Source organism: Vicugna pacos, chromosome 29, assembly GCF_048564905.1.
Source record: "Vicugna pacos chromosome 29, VicPac4, whole genome shotgun sequence".
NCBI classification, from domain to species: domain Eukaryota; kingdom Metazoa; phylum Chordata; class Mammalia; order Artiodactyla; family Camelidae; genus Vicugna; species Vicugna pacos.
This window is the reverse complement of record NC_133015.1, coordinates 14,111,082-14,122,768: the sequence shown is the minus strand read 5'-3', so window position 1 is coordinate 14,122,768 and position 11,687 is coordinate 14,111,082. Positions and strand designations below refer to the sequence as shown.

General features: G+C 40.6%; 1 long non-coding RNA gene across 1 annotated transcript; it reads left to right on the top strand.

Moving 5' to 3' along the window:
- Positions 1-6,075: 6,075 nt before the first annotated feature.
- LOC116286012 (uncharacterized) lies at positions 6,076-9,924 on the top strand. Its single transcript, XR_012065353.1, has 3 exons — positions 6,076-6,475; positions 6,976-7,208; positions 9,629-9,924. It is a non-coding gene; the product is annotated as an uncharacterized lncRNA (long non-coding RNA).
- The last annotated feature ends 1,763 nt before the right edge of the window (positions 9,925-11,687 follow it).

Below are 11,687 nucleotides of genomic sequence, written 5' to 3'. Positions count from 1 at the left end.
ATTGTATCATCATTAAAATACTGTTTGGAGACGACGGGAAAGAGCTGGGGCCACAGCGAGTGTTTAAACCATCCGCTCCAGGACTAGCTCCATGTGGCCTCCCTCAATATTACTTCAGAAAACTCGAGGTTTTCAGAATCTGAAGAAAGCCCTGGTGAATTTTGTGGTTGGCCTGCTCTGTTGTGGAGATGCTGTGCTCAGGACCGAGAGGAGAATCTGGGCGCTGAGCCTGGTGGGACCTTCTGACATGAAGCCTTGACCGAACTGAGAAGGTCAGTAACATTTTTAGGGAGTGCTGACCACCACATCCGAGGCCTTTCTTCCACAGCCAGGCTCCCCATGTGTTGTTCACATCACTCCAGGGCTCTCCTGTGTGGTACCCTTACCCTCATCCCCATTAAGTGTCACCTTGGAGCTGATGCTGGGTTACCCCTCCTCCCGGCCACCTCAGGGCAGTTACCTTTAACAGTGAACATTGCCTTTAAACAAAAGGAACATTTTCCAAACTCCCGAATTCCGGGTGCCTGGAACAGAAGTGGCAATTGTGGAACATTTTTTTCCCTTTGATACTGAGGAGGGAGGGTCTTATCACAACACTTCCAGTGTCATGCCACGTAAATAAAAGGATAGACGACATGTGAGAGCCTAGTGATATGCTTGTTGAACTTGAACTTGACTTCCGCCTCTGTTAGGCCAGTACCATTGTAGTTCCTAGTCTCTGGATAAGCAAATCAAGTCTTGGGAAGCTTAGGTAACTGGTCAAGATTCCACAGTAAGAGACAGGATTGAATTGAACTTAAGAAGTCTGCCCCTAAAATCTATGTTCCTCAATCACACTCACTTTTGGTGGTGGTGGGGGTTGTGACACTCACCGTGGCAGGGGACGTTTATTGACAGCTTATGCACCAGGCTTTGTGATAAGTCCCTCAGGGGTATTACCTTATTTAATCCCATTAATCATCCCATAAGGCTGGCAGATTTAAAATATCCTCTTTTTATATACAAAGAAAATCAGGCACAGAGAGGGAAAGGTTGTCTCATTCAAGGGCGTGTTCACGGTTACCCAGCTAGTAAGCTGCAGAGTTGTGGATTCAAACCCAAGCAAGCTGACTCTGCAGTCTTCCTACATACGTGCCTTTTGTGAGGACTCAGCCTTTACCTCCACAGAGACAGAGGTGGCCCTGCCACGTGGCCATGATGACGTGCAGGCCTTCAGCTGTTGCTCTAGAAACTGGTCCACTTATAACTTACTGTACTTGCTGAGGATGGAGTTGGCACCCAAAGGAGGCAGCAAGATGACAGAGTAGGCCCAGTACCATGTGGTCCATCATCTCTGTGCTGTCTTATGTAAGTATAGCTATTCCAAGTGGAAGCAAATTTATCTCACTTTAGTTTCTTGTCACCCACTACACCTGTAAAACATGATCAGAATGCCAACCAAACGCTGTCTTTCAAAAGGCCTCCCAAATTGACACCACATGGACAACGCTAGGGAGAAAGAGTTTAGATTCTAACCTGAAAGTCAGTTGGGATAGAGATGCCAGGTGACTATATCCCAAAGGGCTGAGAAGCCACCCGGGAGAACCACTGTCCCGAGGGAAGAAGGAACCAGGCAAGATGCTCCTCAGTAACAAAGCTTGGCCGTTAGTAAGGAAGATGGGATGAGGATTCTGAGTGTAGCCTGGAATATTTAAGGGGCTGCGGGTAAAAGTTTAAAGAATTCTTCTATGCCTAGCTCTGTGGCACCGGAGCATAAGCAACACTGCTTGCTGACTTGCTCTTAGAGATGCAGAAGGCCTTCCCCCGCACTTCTCCCTTCCCCAGGCCTTCAGCCTTCCTGAGGCCCTTGTGTTCCCTGGTCAGAGTAGTTCAGGGATGACCATGCAACCCCACTGGAACCAGTCCCTGGTCTTTTACAAAAGCCTTTGGTAGGAAGGAAGGCTTATTTCCTCAGGGATTTAAATCTGGGAGGATATAGCCTGTTGGTGCTGCTTGTGGACATGTTTTCATCACAAGACCCCTGTAAATGAAGCCATTGTGGAGGACTGCAGATTCGAGAGACAGGGACATCATCTGAGCCTTTGGATTAATGTCGCTTCCTGCGTAAACCAGTCTGATTTGGGTTTTCCGACTTTTGGCACCCAAAGTTTCCACAGTGGGGTTGATGGTGATGGACTGGGTCATTTTTTAGTTAGATTTGATGGGGCAGACCTCTCTGAGCATCTGGGTGTCTATAGACCAATGTGCTGATAGTGCACACCATTTCCCAGGGCAGGATTAGGGGTGATTTTTTGTTAGAAACAATTGTTTCTTTGTTAATAGCAAAATATTGAATATACAATTTCAGCTTTTCCTAGAATTGTGAGGCAGTCCACTGACCACACTGCTTCTTTGTCTCAGGCCCTCGGTATTGGAGATGGAACATTTCCTCCTCTCAACTCACGGGGAGGATGGCGAGGGAGCTCACAGCTGGGCTTTTGCACACACGCGCACCTCATTTGTCTTCCTTTAATAAGGTGAGGTTTAGTCTTCTTTCCTGTCACTTGGTTTAGCATCTTTTCTAACCCAACAGGTTTCTAAAATCTCGAATCTTGTGAGGTCAATTGCAGAGTTATTTGTCAAATAAAATCATGAATTTTTTATGATATCCTCAAACTGGGAGCTGATGGTGACTAACAGCTTCCGGAGACCAGGTGGTCCTCTCGAAAGAGACCGGAGTGAGGAGAATCCAAGTGTATGACCAGATTTGTTTTCCTGGCATGTGTATCTTCTGCTTGAACACACCCACACGATTCACAGGAGAGGTAAAATGGGAGGCTTTATTTGAATAAAAGCCCTGAAGGTAGGCTAAAGGCTCCACTTAAACCCAAGGTCATCTTTGTCCTCTATCTGGGTAGGAATTAGGAATTGTGCATGGGGTGGGGGGAGTCTAGGGGGAGGCATGGGGCCCTTAAAATGACTAAATTTACTAGCTCCTCTGAATCAGCTTCCTGTACTTCATCTTGGGGAAAAAAAATTCAGAGCAAGTGACAAAAAAGTACTTCTGGGCTTTTTGAATACCCTCAGGGGGGAAGGCTTCTAACCTTTCAGAAATTCTTTCAAATTGAAGCTTAAAGAGAATGTGTGTGAGCTCTTGTGTGCTTTCCACACAAATTCTACTTTTACTGTTAGTTGCATGGGGACTTAATTCTCCTGAAAATGCCTCTTCACATTTACCGTGGATCACGAGATGAATAATGCTAGCGGTCAAAACCCAACTGTCTGCTGTACCGTAGAGTCTCATGTTAACTGGATTACTGGAGCACTGGATTGTATGCTTAAAAGTTTGCTTAGAGGACAAATCTTAAGTTGTGTTCTTATGTCAAAAATATGTGTAAATAATAGGGTGAGAGGGAAGTTTGGAGGTGGTGTTTGTTTCCTGGGTGTCTACATATCTCCAAAATCATCAAGCTGTATACATTAATTATGTACAGCTTTTGTATGTCAAAAAGAAAAACCAGACTGGCCCATCTTACCCAAAATGGAATTCTTCATTTCTTTTTCAATTCTAATAATAAGGAGAGTTATGGTTGCTCCAAAGATGCTGATCAATGTGTACTTCCAGCAGCAGAAATTAGAGGGATGGGATGTGTTTCTCTAAACAGGTACATGTGTATCTCTTCCCTTGTGTTCTACTTACATGGGCCATGCATGCATTACTCTGTGGTCATTGTATGTTAAATAATGTAAATAATGTATTAATATTTTGCTTCCAAGATTTTAATAACTTCATAACATATCCTATTATTTCTTGAAATTTTTAAAAATTGAAGTATAGTTGATTTATAATGTTGTGTTAGTTTCTGGTGTACAGCCTAGTGATTCAGTTATACATACATGTATATACATTCTTTGTCATATTCTTTTTCATTATAGGTTATTACAAGATACTTAATACAGTTCCCTGTGACAAATGAACTTAATTACAAAAGAGAAACAGACTCACAAACATTGAAAATAAACTTACTGTTACCAAAAAGGAAAGGGGATGGAGGAGGGATAAATTAGGAGTTTGGGATTAGCAGATATACACTACTATATATAAAATAGATAAACAACAAGGTCCTACTGTATAGCACAGTGAACTATATGCAGTACCCTATTATTTTTAATTATGAATTTTTAGACATATCTTAAGACATAAAATCTTTGGAGATAAGAGTACAGAGAATAGTGTGATGAACTGCCATATACCTATCACTGAGATTTAATACATATTTGCTTCATTTTTCAAAGTATTTGAAAGTCAATCACAGACCTATACCAATCCATTTCTAATATTCTCTTCTATGTGCATCTCTAAAAGAATTTTTCTATAACAACACTAGTGTCGCCACACCTATAAAAATTAATAATTTTTATTAGTAAACATAAGTAGTAAAGTTTTTTTCTTAACTTTATGTAACAGAGAATGTATTTTACGTGTTAAGTTTTTAAGTTTATACTCAGAATCTTCTTGAAATTTATATCATTATCAACAGACAATAGTTTTGTTTTTTATATTAAAAACCTTGACAGAACATTATGGAATGAAACATTTCTAGTGTTCCATCCTAGAGGTTTTATTGAAAAGCTCTCAGAATAAATCTACATCATTTTTCTCTCACATTCTTTAACATAACGTTTTCTTGTTCAAAATACATGTGCTCTTATCACCGTGAATAATCATTTATTCCTTTATGATTCTTTTTTGGTAGGACTTGATGGCTTACTGTGAGAACAGCTGAATCTCCTCTCAAGTCCTACTCCTGGTGTACGTGAGAACAGATGACACATTAAACTGTTTCCATTCTATGGGATTTAAGTCACTAATATGTTGGATGGTCAGGTGTAAGAATTACCACATTAGACCTTCGAATTTCTCGCTAAGGACCTTGTTAGAAACCATGTATTTTCACAATGTCCGTGGATGCTTTATAAGAACAGCTACTAAAAGGTGACCAATACAAAAGGTCATCCTGGACACTGGGAAAGAGCTCTAGAATCCCAATAAAAGTCACGTGTTGAGTTCCAGCTTGCATCTTACCTGCTGTGTGACCTTGGATCAGCCAACTGACTTCTCTGAGCCACAGTTACCTAATTTGTTAAATGGAACAAATCACAAAGTTATGGGGATTAAATGATATAATTTTTTTTTGAAAAACAATACTCTATTGATGTAAAGTGATAGGGGCTGAGCTATGGACAGACTTCCAACTTCCAGAACTGTGAGAACATAGATCTCTGTTAAGATACAAAGCCTATGGTCTCTTATCATAGTCACCCAAGTAAGAAAAGAATGTGTCCTATGGGTGGTGATCTCCTCTCTATTTCAGCTAAAAGATCAGGAAAATGGGTGTACTTAGTAGCAGAAGGAAAGTAGGTGAACCATAATGTAGAGGAAGAACCTTGGCCTAGAATGACAGTTGAAACTTATAATCTTGCCTTGGGCCTTGCCTGTCTGAGAGATCTTGGGCAAGTAACAAAAGATGAAAGCTTTTGGGATCTTAGTTTCCTAATTTCTAAAATGAAGACAGTTTAACAACATATCTTTCAAGGTCTTTCTCCCTCTTAGAAGTTTGTTCAAGTTCCATGATCTTTTCTGCCTTCATCTGATGAAACAGTGGGACACTTGAGAGCTGTCTGGGAGAATTATGGAGGCATGTACCATATAAGTGAGACTGAACCTCACCTGTCTTAAATAATATGTGCTGTTTTCCTGTGAGTACACATGCTAGTTTCTCTCTGGCATTCTCTCTAGTCACCAAGTTTTCTGGTACCTGGTCTTTGCTTTAAATAGTTCGTAGATAGAAATCATAGATTTTTTTTTTCTTTTTTGAAAAACTGAAGTCTATCTGATTTACAATGTTGTGTTAGTTTCTGGTGTACAGCACAGTGATTCAGTTATGCACATATATATACACATTCTTTTTCATTATGGGTTATTACAAAATACTGCATATAGTTCCCTGTGCTATATAGTAGGACTTTGTTGTTTGTCTTTTTTATATATAGTAGTTTTTATCTGCTAACTGCAAGCTCCTAGTGTATTCTCCTTTCCCCTTTGGTAACCATAAATTTGTTTTCTATGTCTATGAATCTGTTTCTGTTTTGTAAAAAACTTAATTTGTTTCATTTTTTTAGATTTCATATTTAAGTGATATCATATGATACTTGCCTTTCTCTGTCAGATTTACCTCACTGAGGATGACCATCTCCAGGTCCATCCATGTTGCTGTAAATGACATTATTTCATTCTTTTTTGTGACTGAGTAGTATTCTATCATGTATATATACCACAACTTCTGTATCCAGTCATCTGTTGATGGACATTTAGGTTGCCTCCATGTCTTGGCTATTGTAAATAGTGCTGCTATGAACATTGTGGTGCATGTATCTTTTCGAATTAGAGTTCCCTCCAGATATATGCCCAGGAGTGGGATGGCTTGATCATATGGTAAGTCTGGTTTTAGTTTTTAAGGAGTCTCCTTACTGTTTTCCACAATGGTTGCACTAAATTACATTCCTAGCAACAGTGTAGGAGGGTTCCCTTTTCTCCACAGCCTCTCCAGCATTTATCCTTTGTGGGCTTTTAAATGATAGTCATTCTGACCAGTGTGAGGTGATACCTCATTGTAGTTTTCATTTGCAAGAAATGATACATTTTTTAATTCAATAGACAGAAGCTGTGGTGGGGTTACTAATCCAGGTAAATGTATGTTAAACCTTACTTTATACTTTGAGAAAATGTTTCGCTTGTTTTGAGCCTGGCCTTGTCACAGTGATTTTAAATACACACACACACACACACACACACACACACACACACAGAGACATTAAATGGTGGCCCCTCTAAAGCTCTATCACCTGGAACCTGTGAATATGACCTTACTTAGTTAGGACCATGGTATTTGCTGTAATTCATGAAGGATCTTGCGATCATCTTGAATTTCCCAGGTGGCCCTTGAATCCAATGACAAGTGACTTATAACGGGCAGAAGAGGAGAAGCCACAGAAGAGCAGAAGGCTGGTGGAGACAGAGGCAGAGATTTCAGTGATGCAGCCACAAGCCAAGGAAGGGATGCCTGGACCCACCAGAAGCTGGAAGAGGCGAGAAGGATTCTCCCTGATGCCTTCAGAGGGATCAGGGCCCTGCTAACACCGATTTCAGACTTCTGGCCTCCAGAACTGTAAGAGAATAAATTTCTGTTGTTTTAAGCCTCCTAGCTAACTCGTGGTGAGTTGTTGTGGCAACCCTAGGAAACTAATACACATACTCTTTTATTGTCTATACTTTCATTGTATACCACTTCCCAATAGATCCATTAACTAGATTGAAACGATTTTGCATCTTACGGAAGACAGGCGTGTTTCTGGAGTTAAGCTGCGGATGATTCTGGCGTTGAAGGGCGAATACTTATCAGCATACTGATACACTTCTGGTTGAATATTGAGGGGGATCTTCCTGGTGATTAGTGTTGGCTCAGTTCTGAAAGACGGAAGGACAGTGGTAATGTTGAGTAAGATGAGGTTTTTAGTGTGAACAGAATTTTTCAGCCTCAGTCCCAGTGACATTTGGGGCCTGGTAATTCTTTATTGTCGGGGACTGTTCCACCCATTGTAGGGTGTTTAACGGCATCTCTGGACTCCACGCACAAGATGCCAGTAGTCCTGCCTGCCAAGTCCCCAGTTGTGACAACTGAAATTGTCTCCACGCATTGTCAAATGTTCCCTGGGGGCAGAATCTCCACGCCTCCCCCATTAAGAACTGCTGCTTCAAAAGATGACAGATGTATAGGCTCTGGGATAAGGACAAGAATGTGCCTATGAAAAATATTCAACAGTACCGCAAAAATGGCAGAGAATTTTTGAAGCAGAACCATTTTCTTAACAATCATAAATGACTCTGTAACTTAAAAGTGGATGTACATGAGAGAACGTTTGCCATTGCTATGATTATCACCCTGACAGTTTTTAATGTGAAAGAGGATCATCCTGTGACAGAAGATTTTTTCTCAGAGTGGAAAATGATATATATGTCTGTTTATATACATATACATATAAAACACACATACACACACATGTATACTTATATACACATATACGTATGGGTGTATGTATGTATTTCATACACATATGTAGATATGTGTGTGCACGCATGAGTACATGTGTACGGCATGTATATATGCATGCATCTGTGTAAATGCTTTGTTAATGAAGAGGCCTAAAGGCGTTTCATATTCTTCATCGTCCTGCTTGGGAATTCTGAAATTACGGAGCATAATGAGTCATTTCTAATGATGACGGAGTAAATGAAAAGCCTTTGAGAAAGCTCATCTTTCAGAACAGGTACAGGGCGCATTAGTATAAGCAGGTTGAACAGGAACAATAGTGGTGCGAGTGTTTTCCAAAAGCCCTCATTTCTCTCACAGATCTAAGATTCATCCAACTAATATGAAAACAGAATTTTGTTCTTTTATTCTGTTCTCTGCAAAGTGCTTATTACCTATTTGGAACATTGTAATCTTCCCCATGCAGTGCTGTGAGTCACCCAGCTGAGAACCGCTCTGTCTACTCACACACACAGTTGCCTAATGTGTCTTATAAGCCACATATAATTACAGTGAATGCATCCTTCTAAGGATACACTTGTGGTGAGCCTGGGTCCTTCTAGAAGAATGTTCACATGCGGAGAAAAATGCTTCCTTTGACAATATCTAAAATCTTCTTTAAGTAGAGAAATATCTATTTATCTCTACCTTTAAAGTATGCATTTCACAGGATGCAGACAGAGGCTGAAATTTGCTAAGGGCTGTTTCCTGGCTTGGCAATTACACCGAACTGGCTGATCTAATGGTTCACTGAGATCTTGTTAGAATGACACGCCTTCCCAGAGACAACGAGAATCATGAGATAAGCTCTGGAAACAAATCAAGGATTTTGTGAGAACACTCCTGGAGTCCCAGGGAGCAAGAAAAACTGTAGGGAGTGTCTTTTTAAAATTGATTTTTGAAATTGAGTTTCATGAATCACAAGTGTTCTTCAGATTGTCTACAGATGTTACAAATATTCCAGATGGTAACTGAGAAACAGGTAAATTAGCTTAGAAATGAAGGAGAACATCAGACCAGCAGACAGCTATGGGGTTTGCTTGGACAGGGTTATTGGGGGCAGTTTGAGAATTCTTTTTCTGCTTACAGCTCATTCTCATGTTTGGAATGACTAGCAGTCTGCTGGTAGTGGGAGCAGTGCAGTCCCCTGAGGCTGTAACCCAGTTTGGAGTCATGTCCCAGGTGCATGTCATCTGGGAAATACCTTTGTGCCTGAAATAATTAGTAAGATGCCCAGTTCTGGTTATAGAACACACTAGCAGGTTTTTTTTTTTAATTGAAGTATAGTTGATTTACAATGTTGTGTTAATTTCTGGTGTACAGCATAGTGATTCAGTTATACATATGTATATATTCTTTTTCAAGGTTATTACAAGCTATTTAATATAGTTCCCTATACTATATGGTAAGACCTTGTTGTTTATCTATTTTATATACAGTAGTTTTTATCTGTTAATCCCAAACTCCTAATGTATCCCTCTTCCCTCTTCCCCCTTTAGTAACCATCAGCTGGTTTTCCGTGCCTGTGAGCCTTAGAGATGATCACGCTAGCAGACTTTTGAAGAGAACAGCACCTGCTCTCGGCCTGCGGTCCCAGGCCACAGGGTGCGGCCGTTTCAGTGCCAGCGTGTCGACCGCCGTGTGGATGTCGCTGGCGTAGGCTGGGTTTTTCCACCGTTAACTGGACGAGAACTTGTTCCTTACATACACTTTTGCTTGTACAAGTGCTGGCTTCTGCCCACACGAGCAACTCCAAACCCCAAACTGTAAGTCTCATTTGTGGTTACTGGGATGGGACCTGATGGAAAACCTGACCATAAAGACAAAAAAAAAAAAATCATGTGAAAAAAAAAGTCCTCTGGTACAGAAATCAGGAAAGGATTCAAATAATATATTTGTGTAACCAACACTTGCTTCCCTAACGCTCACAGCAGCCTGCCGGCAACATGAGCCGGGTGGTGACGACACCGCCACCACCACCACTTTTTGATCTGAATCCCCACAGCAGGGTCGCTGGTCTCTCAAGACTAGTCTTTCCCCGCCAGAGTCTGAGGGTCTCCCCCTCTCTCTTTCCCACCTTGGTTGCTTTCCTGAGGCTGCTCTGCCTCAGAAGTGGGTCTCTGTAGCCTCACCTCAGCTCCAGAAGTGGAGCTCCCCTTGCACCACAGTGTTATAAGTTCTTCTGTCTCTAAAGCAGGAATGACTCGCTCCTGCCCAGTGGATGCACCATGTTAGGCCCCTCAAAACTCTCCTGCTGCCTCCAAGTTGTACAGTAATAACAGTAGCAGTCATATTTATATCTGACATAGGAAATGACTGTTTCTCTTATAGATGTAAGTTATAATATGACACTTACAGTAAGATACTGTATCTTAATATTAAAAAAACTGTTCATGGACTCATCTTTAGAGAACTTCACTCTTTTTATCAGACTAACAAAGTCTAAAGTAAAACCATATCTTTATTTTTTTTTTAATTGAAGTATATTCCATTTACAATGTTATGTTAATTTCTGGTGTACAGCATAGTGATTCAGTTATACATGTGTGTATATGTATATATTTCTTTTTATATTCTGTCTCATTATAGGCTATTACAAGGTATTGAATATAGTTACCTGTGCTATACAGTAGGATCTTGTTGTTTATCTATTTTATATATAATAGTTAGTATCTGCAAATTCTGAACTCCAAATTTATCCCTCTAGATCTCCTTCCCCCTTTGGTAACCATAAATTTGTTTTCTGTGTCTGTGAATCTATTTCTGTTTCGTAAATAAGTTTATTTGTCTCATTTTTTCAGATTCCATGTGTAAGCGATATCATATGGTATTTTTCTTTCTCTCTGGCTTGCTTCACTTAGTATGATAATCTCTACATCCATCCATGTTGATGCAAATGACAGTATTCCATTCTTTTTTATGGCTGAGTAGTATTCCATTGTATATATACCATATCTTCTTTCCAATCATCTGTTGATGAACACTTCGGTTGTTTCCATGTCTTGGCTATTGTGAATAGTGCTGCCGTGAACTCTGAGGTGCATGTATTTTTTTAAATTAGAGTTCCTTCCGGATACAGAAAGCGTGTCTTTAGAATACAAACTCCACATGCCTCAGCCCCCCAACCAGGAGGCTTTTCTGGAAAATACAGAACATTTTCTTTCAGGGGGCTAGGTTTGTGTTTGTGTTTTCAGCATCCTGGAAGCCATTCTTTAAGGGACCTTGCAACTGCTTTCTGAGAACCTGGGTCATTGTTCAATAACAGTGTCCCTACCACCTCTACTCTCAATTGATCCTGGGTCTGTCACGCCAGAATTTGCTTCCAAAGTCACTTTTCATCTAAGCTGCATATGCCACTACTCTCCATTTTGAGAATAAAAGCTGGCACAGTGTTGCTTCTCTTCCTTTCTTCTTTTTTTTCATACTCTGAAATGGAAATCTCATCCATGGGAGACATAGTGGGGGCACTAAGGGGCTGTAGGTGAAGCCATGTGGATCTTGAGTGCTGGGGGCTGACTTACTGCTTTAAAAATATCCATGTTGTGCTATAACCACCTT